The 15,294-nt window shown below is 46.4% G+C and overlaps 1 long non-coding RNA gene across 1 annotated transcript; it reads left to right on the top strand.

Moving 5' to 3' along the window:
* Positions 1–6,687: 6,687 nt before the first annotated feature.
* LOC133240079 (uncharacterized) lies at positions 6,688–11,578 on the top strand. Its single transcript, XR_009734092.1, has 3 exons — positions 6,688–6,761; positions 8,612–8,811; positions 11,167–11,578. It is a non-coding gene; the product is annotated as an uncharacterized LOC133240079 (long non-coding RNA).
* The last annotated feature ends 3,716 nt before the right edge of the window (positions 11,579–15,294 follow it).

Here is a 15,294-nt window from a genome sequence, read left to right as displayed (position 1 = left end):
TGCCATCACACATAGATCCTATGTTAACCATTCCTGGATTGCTCCATTATTTTACAGCCTAAAATAAAAAGGAGCTCTGGAGAAAAAATATTAATTGGTTAATTAAAAATTAAATAAAATGCTTAAAATCCTTAGAACTACTAAGTGTCAAAGTCTTTCCTGTGAATTGAATGAATTAGTAATACAGTTTGAATAACAATGCATTTAACCTTCTCTGCTAAAAAAGATGAATAAAATATGAAAATTGAAAGGTCACAGTTTTCAAAGGTGTCTGTCCTTGTTATGTATACATTTTCTTTTCTGTCTGACAAAACGTCTGGTTAGAGCTAATTGGTCAACATCAGGGAAGTGTATAGATGGCATTTCATTCTGAATGGAAGATTTTGAACTGATCGCATGAAGCGGAGTTGCTCTGGGTGAAAGGCTGAGATTTCAATCTCAATAAAACCATGCAGGAAGCAGCTCACTGCTACGGCTCCCTCTGTTGAGGCTGCCCGAGAGCCTGAGGCTCTTGGCTCCGTTTTTCTTGGGTTTTCTGTCTTAGAGAATCCATCACCCCCATCACCATGCTCTTCTTTAGATGTTTTCTTAATCCAAATCTCAAGCTGTCTTTCATTCAGACTCCAATCTCTTTTCTTCAACTACCAACTGGGAGTTTTTATTTAGATAGCCTAGAATGGCTTCGAACTCAAGGCTTTAGAAGCAAACGTTGGTGTATCTTTCCAACATCGCTGTCATGTCTACACCTTCCTTGGCCTGTAAATGGTGCATCTTCTCTGACTCATTCTTCAATGTTCGCCATCCCCAAAGACTGATTTTTATACTTTTCCCCATCCAGCCTAGAGATTGTCATACTGAGTGAACCTAAGGCAGACAGAGAAAGACAAATATCATATGATATTGCTTATATATGAAATCTTTTAAAAAATGGTAAAGATTAACTTATTTACAAAGCAGAAGCAGATTAACAGATTTCTAAATCAAATTTATGGGATGTGGGGAAAAGTGATAAATTGGGAGATTGGGATTGACATATACACACTTCAGTTCAGTTCAGTTGCTCAGTCATGTCTGACTTTTTGCAACCTCATGAACCACAGCATGCCAGGCCTCCCTGTCCATCACCAACTCCCGGAGTCCACCCAAACCCATGTCCATTGAATCGGGGGTGCCATCCAACCATTTCATCCTCTATCGTCCCCTTCTCCTCCTGCCTTCAATCTTTCCCAGCATCAGGGTCTTTTCCAATGAGTTAGTTCTCCCATCAGGTGGCCAAAGTACTGGAGTTTCAGCTTCAACATCAGTCCTTCCAATGAACACCAGGATTGATCTTCTTTAGGATGGACTGGTTGGATCTCCTTGAAGTCCAAGGGACTCTCAAGAGTCTTCTCCAACACCACACTTCAAAAGCATCAATTCTTCTGTGCTCAGCTTTCTTTATAGTCCAACTCTCACATCCATACACGACCACTGGAAAAACCATAGCCTTGACTACACACACAGACCTTTGTTGGCAAAGTAATGTCTCTGCTTTTTAATATGCTATCTAGGTTGGTCATAACTTTCCTTCCAAGGAGTAAGCGTCTTTTAATTTCCTGGCTGTAGTCACCATCTGCAGTGATTTTGGAGCCCAGAAAAATAAAGTCAGCCACTGTTTCCACTGTTTCCCCATCTATTTGCCATTAAGTGATGGGACCAGATGCCATGATCTTAGTTTTCTGAATGTTGAGCTTTAAGCCAACTTTTTACACACTACTATATATAAAATAGTTAAATAACAAGGACATGCTGTATAGCACAGGGAATTCTACTCAGTACTCTGTAATGACCTATATGGAAAAAAAATCTAGAAAAGAGTGGACATGTGTATATGTGTAGATGATTCACTTTGCTGTATGCCTGAAATGAACACAACATTTTGGATCAACTATAATAAAAAAATTTTAAGGAAATTTTCCCATCCAAAATGGGATCTCATTGCCCAAAGTCCTGTAATGATACCTGTTCCAATTATCTCTGCAGCCCTCTCAGCCCACTCAGCCTGCCTCTTGCTCCAGGTGCTATCAAGGCATCCTTCTGACCGAATTCTAACAGTGCCTCCCTCTACCAAGGGTAATTTCCTTTGTTGGATTCTCAAAACATTTCCTACTATGTCTCCATTTTGGCCCAACCCTACTCTTTTGTTTGTTCTGCTCTGTGTACTTTCTCTGTTCAGTGTCCAAGCCCCACGGGTTTCCCTGGTGGCTCAGATGGTAAAGAACCTGCCTGCAATGCAGGAGATGCAGGTTTGATCCCTGGGTTGGGAAAATCCCCTGGAGAAGGGAATGGCAACCCACTCCAATAATCCTTGCTTGGAGAATCCCCATGGACAGAGGAGCCTGGCAGGCTACAGTCCACAGAGTTGCAAACAGTCAGACACAACTGAGCAGTTAAGCACTGTCCCCATGGTGCTATCTTGAAATGATGGTTTCCAACTCTGAATGCTCATCAAAATTCTCTGGGGATCTTTTCTAAAGAAATGCACATGCCTGAGCCCCACATGCCTGAGTAAACTCATTATCTGCAGTTGCATGGGTGCAGACCTTAGTATCATCAAAAGCACCCCTCCACTTCCCGTGACCTTGATAAACAGCCAAGGGGTTTGAACCACGGACTTGGAAACAAAACTCACTACCATTGACACCCAGCTTCTAAGTGGTCAAATTCAAGCATCACTTGACTCAACTATAAGAGACTTAACTTGTAAAATGAGGCCTCATGCAGTATTTAAATTGCTTTCCTCTCTACCCATACAACATGAATTTTCCCTTTCTTCTATAGTCAGGAGAAGAGAGCTTGTCTAAGCAAGGATGAGGTTTAGGTTGAATGAGGACAGGGGATTGGAGGAAAGGTTGTCCTACCAGCCACTCCATGGAAAGAACAGCGAGCTTCCTGCTCTTCTTCAAGGTTTCTCCAGCCACAGTGGGATCAGGCCAGATGGGGTGTGAGCAGAGACTCGGGAGCTAGCCCCTTGGATCCTGCACCAACCCAGGGCAGCCCACTGCTTTGTACTTGTTGGCTGCCACACCCTGGACCTAGACAACAATGTATTTTTCCCTGCGGTGTGGGCTGCAAGTGACCCTCTCAGCCTATGAGTTCTGAGGCAACGCATCAGCTATGATGCTTATAAGAACAAACGCAAGAACTCAGTGACTATAACTGGTATAAAGTGAAACTTATTCTATGGCCTAGGATATTGGTATGATACACCTGTTTTTTGGCATCTGTGGTATGTACTCTTTTCTCTCAAAAATGAGGATTTAGCATTTAAACTTAATGGGTCAATGAATGATTGTGGAATTTCTACTGTGCTTCACACTTTACCAGGCACTTTAGTGAACAGAACATCGGAAGTAAACCCCCTGCCTTCAGAGAACATCTGTTTTGTGCACCTGTGTAAGCTAATGAAAAAATTGTGAGTTGAAAGGGCAGTGCTCTCTGGATCTTTGAGAGTGTGTTAGTCGCTCAGTTGTATCCGACTCTTTGCGACTCAATGGACCATAGCCCGCCAGGCTCCTCTGTCCATGGAATTTTCCTGGCAAGAATACTGGAGTGAGTTGCCATTTCCTCCTCCAGGGGATCTTCCTGACCCAGGGACTGAACCTGGGTCTCCTGCATTGCAGGTGGATTCTTTACCATCTGAGCCACCTGAGAAGCCCTGCCATGGGATAGATATATGTGTAAGCTCCTTTTTGTCTTAGGAGTCTATGATTTGACTGAAAAAAACAAGTTCTATGTCAAAGAAGGTAATTCTGAGCCAGAAAAACATAACTTGGTGGGGAAAAAAGTGTTCTTTAGCCCATATCATTAAATTATATTCTTCCATGTAGAGGACTATAACACAGCTATATGTTTAAGCTACTCTCCTTCCAAAAGTTAAAGGGAACAGGTCTACTTGTTGACCTATTGGGTTCTGAATAGCTACAATTTTCAACATCTAATGGCCTTCCATTTCAGAACTAAGAAGTACTTTAAACCTAATTAGAAACACTCTGTGCAATATTTTCAAGTAGGAAAAGTTCAAAATTGAATCAACAAGTAGGAAATGTTCAAGCAGAAAATTTGTCAACAGGGACCGACTCAAAGGAAATTGACATATTTTAAACTGAGAGAAAGAAAAACCACTGTTTTCTCAAAATAGTGAACTCCATAAGTCCCTTCTCATTCCTAAAAGGTTTGTCACTTTCTCCAGTTCCCTTCCATCTTCCTGTTCAGTTAATATGTTTGGATTTCCATATAAAATGTCAAATTACATCACTAGTCCACCACTAACAAAGTTACATAAAATATTTTGCTCTTTCACAAAACTTCCATTTATTTTTGCCACTATCTGCAGTGTGCATTCAATGTAAAGCATCACCAAATGAGAAGTTTTCATTCTGATCTGGATGTGATCATTCTCTGAAATAGGAGAGGGTTTTATCTCAGGACTTATTGGCCCTATGGTTGGTCTTGAAAATGCACTGCCTGTGATCCATTTGGGAGTATCTTGTATAGACCATCTCTTAGCCAATCAATGGAACTTGATGCCTTGGTTTCTGTTGATTTAGAGTAGCCTTATGGAAAGGAGGATTTCCCAGGTGGTGCTCCTGGTAAAGAACCCTCCTGCCAATACAGGAAACATAAGAGACACAGGTTCGATCCCTGAGTCTGGAAAATCCCGTGGAGGAGGGCATGGCAACCCACTTCAGTATTTTTACCTGGAAAATCCTATGGACAGAGGAACCTGGCAGGCCGAAGTCCATAGGGTCACACAGAGTCGGACCCTACTGAAGTGATTTAGCACACACAAACAGAAAGGAAGGGCTTCCCCAGTGACTCGTGGTAAAGAATCCACCAGCAATGCGGTAGACTCAGAAGACATGGGTTTGATCCCTGGGCAGGAAAGATCTCCTGGGGGAAGGCATGGCAACCACTCCTGTTCTTGCCTGGGAAATTTCATGGACAGAGGAGCTATAATCCATGGGGTCACAAAATTGAACACGACTGAAGCAACTGAGCACACACACACACACAGAAAAGAAAAAGATGTATTTTCCATTTCAAACTAAAGTCCTGTGGATCTGAAACTCCGCATAATATATTCATTTCTTTGGATTAATTTTTTTGCTTCATGTGAGACAGCTAAACCTATTCAAAGCCATTTACACCGTGGTGTGAGCTATTTCATTAGCCACTTTCTGCTGTGGCTGCCAGCTGTGATGTTCATTTGTATCAGAGAGAGTAAGATGGATAGAGTCACTTCTGGGATAGCAAATTGCTGTGAAGACCACCAACCCCTTGGGACAAGGGCAGGGATCCCTCTGTAGCAATTAAAGACTTGGGTCTGAAGCAGCAGTGAAGTAGTACAGCCTAAGGTCAAGGAAAATGCTCCTCCCACAGCACTAAGAAATGACCTAAGGCCTTCCCTGATGGCTTTGTGGTAAAGAATCTGCATGCCAACGCAAGGGACACGGGTTTGATCCCTAGTCCAAGAAGATCCCACGTACCATGGAGCAACTAAGCCTATGGATGACAACTACTGAGCCTGCGCTCCAGAGCCTGGGAGCCTTAAGTACTGAAGCCCGTGCACCCTAGAGCCCATGCTCTGCAACAATGAGAAGCCCGTGAGCCACAAGTAGAGAGTAGCGTCCGCTGGCCTCAGCTAGAGAAAGCGCGGGTGACGCAATGAAGCCCCAGCACAGCCAAAAATAAATAAATAATTTTAAAAAGAAATGATTTGAGATGGAAAGGCATGCCCTTAGCTTCTCTGTCTACACCCTTTAGCTACCAGCTAGAAAAACAGAATTGACGAGCTCCTAAAAGCCCTGCCTGGATTCCTGGGATTCTCTGAATGAATTGTGAAGGTGCTTTCCTCCCGGGTAGGTTTCCCTCTGGCCGGTTCTCAGCTGTTCAGTAGCCGTGAAGTGGGCAGAGAGCAGTCCAGTGGTGGTGTGGGACCTTCCAGGGCAGGGTGAGGGGTTTGGATCATGAACTCTTCCACGGCCTTGTGGGGGCATCCTGAAGGTCAGAGAAACCTCAGTATCAGAGGAGGAGCCTAGGAGAGGAGGCTTAGACATGCTCAGAGGAGAGAAGTGGAAACATCACCTGGAGATTTCTGTCTCTGTGGTGCCATTGTTTTTCCTCTTACTCAAGCTGAACCTTTCTTTCTTAATGCTTTGTTTTTTGACCCTGATGTATGGCATGCAGAATCTTAGTTCCCCAACCAAGGATTGAACCCACACCGCCTATGTTGGAAGTGTGAGTCTAACCACAGGACCACCAGGGAAATCCCCAAGTTGAACCTTTGGAAGGCATTTTAGATTCTTTTTTTGAAGTCAGTCTCAAGTATGATCTCTGTTCCCTGAATATTTCATCAGTGATGTCTCTCCTCCATGCCTCCACAGTGGGTCACAGTCAGACCTGCATCACCTGTCACCTGGGCAGTGTCACCTGTCACCTGGGCAGTGTCACCTGTTACCTGGGCTGCATCACCCATCACCTGGGCAGTGTCACCTGTCACCTGGACTGTGTTACCTGTCACCTGGGCAGTGTCACCTGTTACCTGGGCTGCACCACCCGTCACCTGGGCAGTGTCACTTGTTACCTGGGCTGCACCACCCGTCACCTGGGCAGTGTCACCTGTGACCTGGGCTGTGGCAGTTCTACCTGGTCTTCTGGCCAACAGTCCCAGTCCCATCAATTTGGCCCTCATCATATAGCCAGAAAGATGTCCTCCAAGGGTAACTTTTCTTCCCCCAAACCTTTAAAAGATCTTCCTCTCACTCCTAAAGGGTTCCCCTAATTGGGGCACCCTTACCACTGGTGGCTCTGAGGGCCCCTTTGGAGACCTGTGGTGACGGCCTCACTCACAAGATTCCGCATCACCAGGCCTGTTCCCTTTCCACCTTCACCTCCATCCTCCTAGGTGAGAAGTTTGCCAGATGTGCTCAAAGGCTTTCACACTCTTCAGAAACCTGCTGGTTTCCCTTTACAGCCCAGAGACAGTAGGCTCGGAGCCTTTGCAGACAAACGTGTATTGCCATTACGGTTCATTCATCCCTTTCCTTCACCATCGCATTTTCTTAGTTCCTGAGCTGGATTGTGTCCTCCATGTTATGAGAAAAACTGTACAAAATCTGATGGTGAGTCTGTGTCCAGGGAATCTGGAAAAGCAAGCTCTCTATTTCTTTCTGTCTCCGGTCAAAAATGGGTGAGTGATACAAATGAACTTATTTAAAAGAGAGAAACAGACTCACAGATTTAAAAAAAAAAATTAGGGTTACCAAAGGGGAAACGTGGTAGGGAGAGGAATAAGTTAGGAGTTTGAGATTAACAGATACACACCTACTATATACAAGACAGATAATCAACAAGGACCTACTGTATAACACAGGGAATCCAACTCAATATTCTGTAATAAGCTATATGGGGAAAGAATCTAAAAAAGAGTGGATGTATGTTTCTGTATAACTGAATTGCTCTGCTGTATACCTGAAACTAAGACAACATTGTACACCAACTATACTCCAATAAAAATAAAGTAATATAGCTGGAAAGAGATTGAAAGTATTTAAGGGTCAAAAATATTATGCTGAGTAAAAAAAAGAGTCAGGTGGGAAAGAATATATGTTACATGACTCCATCTATTTGTATGTTGCATGTGTGTTAGTCGCTCAGTCATGTCCAAATCTTTGTGACCCCATGGACTGTAGCCCACCAGGCTCCTCTGTCCATGGGGTTCTCCAGGCAAGAATACCGGAGTGGGTTGCCGTGCCCTCCTCCGGGGGATCTTCCTGACCCAGGGATCAAACCTGCGGCTCCTACACTGCAGGTGGATTCTGAACCATCTGAGTTAGGAAAAGGCAACTCCAGCAACAGAAAGTAGATCACCCTGGGGTTGAGCACAGGAACAGCACTGACCACAAACAGGTGCTTTTGGAGGTGGGTTGGGCATGGAATTTTCTAAAACTGAACTGTGGCGCCGGTGACAAAACTCCGTAAATGTAATGAACTGCAAAAGAAACATTGAATTATGCATGTAAATGAGTAAGGTTTATGATATGTAAATTATAACTCATCAAGGATCTCAGTAAAAAAAAAAAGTGTGTGTGTCTTAAGAAGAGTTAGCTGCCGTCCACATATCACATGTTACCTGAGGCACTCTGAATGATGTTAAAAGAGAGAATTTTAGATAGCACGCCTCTCTTCCTGTTTCCTGGAATCACGGGGGCTGTCGGGTCCCTTTCAGGTGCTGACATCAAATGCTGGCAGGTGATGAAGTCCCACAGGCTTCCCCATGGCTCAATGGTAAAGAATCCACCTGCAATGCAGGCTACAAGGTGGGGAGCCTTGGGTTTGATCTCTGGGTGGGGAAGATCCCTGGAGAAAGGAAATGGCAACCCACTCCAGTGTTCTTGCCTGGAAAATCCCATGGACAGAGGAGCCTGGTGGGCTCCTGTAGCCATCCAGGCTCCTCTGTCCACGGGGTCGCAAAGAATCAGACACAACTTAGCCCAAGAAACAACAATGAAGTTCCACATCCATGGCTTCCCACGAGCCCACAGCTGGCCCGTGTCCTCATGTTCCACAGGGGCTGATCTCCGAGGCCAATCGCGTCTTAACAGAAGAAGTGCCTGTCAGTTCTGAGATTCACTCAGACACGCCCTAGAGCTTTCGTCTTGGCCAACTTCTCCCTTGGACGGTTCACTCAGAGGAAGCCAGGTGTCACCTTGTCAGCGGCCCCGCGGGCAGGCCCACGTGGTGAGGCAGTGAAACTGCCACCGGCACCGGGTGAGTGGGCTGGGATCTTCTAATCCAGGGAAGGAGCGGGCGACCACAGCCCCAGGAAACCTCCTGACCGCAACGTCTAGGGAGACCCCGTCCACCAGAACCACCCAGCTGAGTCTCCCTGGCTCCTCGTCCTGAGAAGGTGAATGAGGTCATCGAGGTTTGTTATCTTAAGCTGCTGAGTTTGGGAGTAACATTCATGCAGAAACAGTTAACTAGTACAGCTTTGCAGCTAGATCAGGGAGTCAAAAATCAGCACACTGGGGCTGGTGTGGCTCCTTTCTGGCTGTGTGACTCTGTGGGCTCTTTACCTCTCAGAGCCCCAGGTTCCTCATTTAAAATATCCACTTTCTCTCATAATTCTGACCTCACAGAGATATAATTAAGTGGGGAAAGAGGTAAGCGGCACACTTAATACTGGGCTTGCCTAGTGTCAATGACAGTTCAGTGCTCATTAATTCATAACTAACTTAAAGAAGCACCGGATATTAATCTACATATTTTTTTTTAATTTTAAAAATTTAAAAACACCTCCTTAATCTACCTTTGGCATGAAAATAGTTTCTAAATTGGAGAAAACAGATTGACTAGCAAGAATCCAATGAGCAGTACAGATGAGATGGACAGAAGGCTGGTAAAAATAGTGATTGTGTGGTGACCCAGAAGGGGCCCCCAGGGCCTGATTCATTTATGCATGAAATATAAATCCACATAGAGAGATTTTTAGCTTGCCAGCAGGACCTGGAAGGTTTCTGCTTGATGGCCCTGTCCTGGTGGGAGGTCTGGCTCAGGGAGATGTGAACAACGTCTTCTCCTTAAGGATGTTGTGTTGGAAATTGTTAAGGAGATTGCTCCTATTTTCCTGGCACTTCCACACCTCCTTAAGCAGGCTGTGAACACCTCTCCCAGGCGACCGGGTATGGAGGTGTTAGAAGGTGGGTCCCTGCCACGAGTTCGCCTTCTTGCCCTCCCCTGCTGTGACCTGGTGTCATTCAGATACACCAGGGACACCCCCTCCTGTCCTTGTCTCCTGCTCTCCTCCCTGAGCTCCTGGACAGGCAGTTGCTCCGGGTCCTCACTCTCTCTCGGCTTCCCTTCTGTTTGGTGGAGTCGGCTCCCCAGTCCTGAGCCAGGCAGAGATGGGGGCCAGTGTAGACAGTTACAACCAGCCTCCTGGTTATACTCTGAAGTAGAAATAACAACAGCAACAGGAGTAAATCACTGGGCTTTGTCTCCTGTGGATGCTTTAAGATAACAGAAAGGGCTTCCCTGGTGGCACAGAGGTAAAGAACCCACTTGCCAATGCAGGAGACGTGAGACACAGGTTGGATCCCTGGGTCAGGAAGATCCCCTGGAGGAGGGCGTGGCAACCCACTCCAGTATTCTTGCTTGGAGAATCCCAGGGACAGAGGAGCCTGGCGGGCTACAGTCCATGGAGTCACACCCAAGGAGTCAGGCACGACTTAGAGACTAAACAACATTAACAACAATGGCAAGGATGTAGAGGGGCTAACTCTGAGAGGGTAAAGCAGCACGAGGTCACATATTTCCCATCCTTGGGGGTGGGGAGACCTCCACTGCACCTGCACAGAAAGAAAGACTCCCTGGGGGTCAAAAAGGGAGCAGACTCCAGACCACAGTAAGTTTTGCCATTAATAACTTCCCAAAGGCCCTTGGGCAGAAATCCATCTTGCTGAAGGATGCATATGCACAGAGAGGAGGGCCCTGAGTCAAAGAAAAAGTAAGACGGTTGGCCAGAGGGAAACAAAGACTGCCTTGTATAAATGACTTAAACTTCCCCGAGGCACACCTGTCTGAGCTCAGCCACGCATCTGTCCACATTCTTTTCTGATAAACACCTTACTTTCCTGTGTACTTGCTGTCTCCTTGACAATTTTTTTTTTTTCCAGTGCAGACAAGAGCTGGGGCCAAGACTCTAGACTCTGGCCCTCGTGGTCTAGCAGTTGGGATATGGTGTTCTCACTGCTGTGATCAGGTTTGGTCCCTGGTCAAGGAACTAAGATTGTGCTTCAAGCTGCTGCTCACTGAAGTGAAGTGAAATGTACTCAGTCGTGTCCGACTCTGTGATCCCATAGACCGTAACCCACCAGGCTCCTCTGTCCATGGGGTTCTCTGGGCAAGAATACTGGAGAGGGTTGCCATGCCCTCCTCCAGGGGATCTTCTTGACCCGGGTCTCCTGCCTTGCAGGCGGATTCTTTACTGTCTGAGCCTCCAGGGAAGCTGCTCTCTGGTGCTGCCCCAAATCCGTCCTTCATCCCGTGTGGCCTCTGAGTGGTGAGCTGTGCACCCCTCTCTACGATCCGCAAGTGTAACAAATGTCTCTCTCTTTCTTACAGGTCTTGAGTTATTTTGTGTCTGCACTTAACTGATTAGGAAAAGAACCCATTTTAAGTAACATAATGATTACTTACAACACAAATGGTTTATCCTCAAGAAAAATTTTCATCAGAGATGAGGATATGAGTCCCCAGGGTACAGAGAGAAACCCTGAAGCCTTCTGGCTGGAGGTTTCTGGAGAGACACGCGTGGGCGAGAAGCCTGGTTCTGCTCTCAGACTGTGAGTCTCTTATCTCATCTCTGAACCCCAAGGACGCACCCCAGAGCAGCTGAGGCCCTTCCAACCTCCTCTTCTTGCTTCAAAAGAAAGCTGAGCATAGCAATGTGTGCCCAACACTTAAAGTCAAACTCAGGCTGAAGGCTTCACCTAGGACTTCTGCTCAAGACTCTGCCTCTTTTTTTTGTTTTAATTTACACTTTTTATTTTGTACTGGAGTATAACCAATTAACAATGTTGTGATAGTTTCAGGTGAACAGCAAAGGGACTCAGCCATACATATACACATATCCTTTCTCCCCCAAACTCCCCTCCCATACAGGCTGCCACATAACATTGGCAAGGCTCTGCTTCCTGATGTCCACGTGCAAAACGCAGGCCAGCAGAGCTCCTGCAGACGAAGGCTCTGCATCCAAGTGACCCTCCAGGGTCCCAAATGCGATCTGGACCAGCTTCACCATTTGGGGTTGCTTCTGACACCCTGATGCTCTGACACCCTGACATACTGACACGCGGCCCTCCTCGTGGCTCTGTGATGCCGTGGGGGGCTTCAGAGCTGATCACAGTTCCAAAGCACTGGGGATGCTGCCCGCTTTCTCAGGTCAGGAGGAGCTTGCTAGAAAGCACACAGCTTCCCTGTGTAGACAGTACTGGAGAGATTCGCCAGCTCCACAAGCCCCTCTGCTCCATGCGGTGATCTCAGCCCTAACAGAAGTTCAAGAGTCTGCGATGGTGGCCAGTTTTGCAGAAGGGGTCTCTCGGGCTGCCAGTTTCATGCCAGATTTTTCGGTCATTTTCTCAATTTTCTCAAACTGGGGTTCCAGATATGCAAGTGGCTTATGTAAGGGAAGAGATCATTTTCCTCCCTTCTCTTAGGGTCCCTGGCTGGGTGTGAAAGCTAAGTTCACAAAGACAGATTAGGAGAAAAGCATACACATTTGCTTAAATGTCTACATGTACACAGGAGCCTTCACAGGCAAGGGAGACCTGGAGGAATAACTAGAGCGGGAAGACAAAGAAGTAATACATTTGTAAAGACCTGCAAGAAGGTTCGGGCTAGGAGTAGGAAGCGACGAGGGAACTAGGAGGAAAAGGGTGAGTTGTACGAGGTTTGTTTGTGCAGCTGTCTCTGCCCCTGATCCCCTGTCTCAGGGGATGAGAATGCCGGCCTCCTTTCTGGTTCAGGGGGCACCTTCCACAGGGCAGATTTATCTCCTGCTTTCCCAGAATAAGGGTGAGGGGTGGAGTCAGAGTGATATTTTGGCTTCTGCTGTTAAAAAAAAGTCCTTCAGCTGAAGATATTAATATGCTGGAGATATAATATTTGGGGGAGTGGGTCCTGAACCCCAGGCTTTCCTGGTGGCTCAGCAGTAAAAAATCTGCCTGCAATGCAGGAGACCTGGGTCCAATCCCTGGGTTGGGAAGATCCCCTGGAGAAGGACATGGAAACCCATTCCAGTAGTCTTGCCTGGAGAATTCCATGGACAGAGGAGCCTGGCAGGCTATAGTCCATGGGGTCACACTGAATTGGACACGACTGAAGCGACTCAGCATGCACACACATCCTAGACCCCCGTAAGTTACAATAGCAAGTCTCAGAATCAGGGCCAGCTGAGGCCACTTTTCTTTCTGTTGACCCAGACTCTGCTTGTTGCCAAGGTGAGCTTGGCTGGTCACCAGTTAGCATTTACCAAAGTGTGTTTCTTGAAACCCCAGGCTGCCTGACCACTTTGAATTATTCCTTCAAGGTCTGAATTCTCAGCTCAAGTTTTTATCCAAATGACACCTTCTCAGGGAGGTCTTTACTAGCCACTCTATCTAAAATTGGAACTGGCCGTCCAATTCCCTTCTTTTCTTTCCCCTCAGGACTTACCACCTCTAACAAATTAAATTTTTGCTTCTTTTGTCCATACCAGGATGTGTGGTGAGGAATTGTTTTATTTACTCCCTGTCGTCAGAGCCTAGAACATTGTCTGGCACTTCATATGTACTCCCTGAATATTCGTTATATTAGTGTTGGCAGAACCTTGGTCTCCCTCAGTGCAGGCAGATTCTCTGCCCTCTGGGCCACTAGGGAAACCAGAGTTACAAGTAGATACATACAACATGCTTTGCAATGTTGCAATTCCCAAGCATCTTAGTACTTGCGACATCTTTTGTAGGTCCTGCCCCGTCATGACCCCACCTTAGGCTGGCACAGCCAGCACTGTTGTGACACAACCCCATTTGGGTCTGCTCACCCACATGCAGGGAAGGCAACCTACTGACATGGGGTGTGAAGAAGGAGAGTGTGGTGTTTACTACAGGAGTCAAGAAAGGAGTATGGGCGGCTTCTCAAGATCCCCTCTTGCCCACCCCATGGGTTTCAGGCAAGGTTTTTTAAAGGCTGGGGGAGGGAGGAAAGTCACAGGGTATGTGATCAATTCCCTGACTGGTTGACAGTGAGGTTGCAGGGCAGTGTCACAGGGGGTTAAATTATCATCAACTTCAGGCTCCAGTAGGTCTTCGGGCTGTGTGCTCATAGTCATCATGCAGTCAGCTTCTTTCATCTGCGTGGATTTTCGTGTCTGTGAAACAACTCAGGAGTGTGTATCAGACACTGTTATCCATGTCCTTCAGGGAGGAACTAACAATTCTGTGACTGCTATATGTCTGATCTATAGTTTAAACTGTCCTCAATTCTATTGATGCCCAAGTGCTGTTTTTTTATGACCAGCTGATCATTCATTAATTCTTGAGCCAGGCTTTTGTGACTCAGCAGAGGCCTAGGAGACTGCAGCTTTTCTACAAATAAGAGGCAGGCAGAGGATATGAGGGTCTATCCTGGGAAGGCCCCATAGGGTCTGCCTCCATTTCACTATTATGACCCTCATTTTGTGAAAAGCCAGGCTCAGAGTGGTGAAGTGGTTTGCCTAAATTCACAGAGCTGAGAAGGGCCATAACACCCCGTGCCAGTGTGCTATGACTCTCAAGTGCTTTCTTCTTACAGATGTGGTCAGTGATTTAGAGGAGATACAGAGAAGGATGCTGAAGCCCTTTGATGTTCTTCAAAGAAGGCTTTGATGTTTTCTTAAAGCCCAAACCTTACTCTGTCTCCCCGCTCTTCTGAAGAACAATAAATTCATCAAACAGCATTTTTGCTGGTAGGATCAAGGATCAGAAACTTTAAAAGCAAAATCTTTCCTTTTTTTCTTGTTAAGGAATTTCACATTTTGAAAAACATCCAGATGGGAGCACAGACAGGGATGGGCTACACGGTGGCTCAGAGGTTCCTTCTGTTCTACCCTATAGGCTTGTTTCCCTCTCAGCACGGGATTGTGTGGTGGAGTGATGCTGACCACCTCTGAATGGGGCTCTAGATGACATGTCCAGCCTTGACCCTTCAGAGAACCAGGCTGAATGCATTCAGAGAGCTCCAGGGGAATTTTGTTAATTATAGCAGACAACGTGCAATAGCTGCAGACAGACGTGGGGTTCTGATCTCCGGCTTGTCACTTACCATCTGTGTGACCTTTGGCAAGTTAATTAACTTCTCTGAACCTTGATTCTTTGTATGAAAATGAGCACCGATTCTTGTGCCCAGGCCGTTTGCCTAGAATCCTGGTTCCTCTGTAACCAGGTGGCTGACCAAGGATAAGATAGTGTATGTCTTGCTTTCCTCATCTCTGATGTGATAGAGATAATAACACTCAGATCGTTATGGTAACCTGAGAATGAGGTGAGCTCACACACATAAAACCCTTGGAAGAGTAAGTGATCATGATCATCACTCCATTACTGGACTCAGCGGTTCCCTGCTGGCATCCAGTGAAATGCATATGTGGTCCCGTGCCGGCCTCCCCCAGAAGCAGCTCCTGTGGCACGAATTTGGATGTGGACCGTGTGTGGTCTCAGGAGGCGCTGGCAGGGG

This window comes from Bos javanicus, chromosome 27, assembly GCF_032452875.1.
Source record: "Bos javanicus breed banteng chromosome 27, ARS-OSU_banteng_1.0, whole genome shotgun sequence".
NCBI lineage: Eukaryota > Metazoa > Chordata > Mammalia > Artiodactyla > Bovidae > Bos > Bos javanicus.
This window is presented reverse-complemented; position numbering and strand designations above follow the sequence as displayed.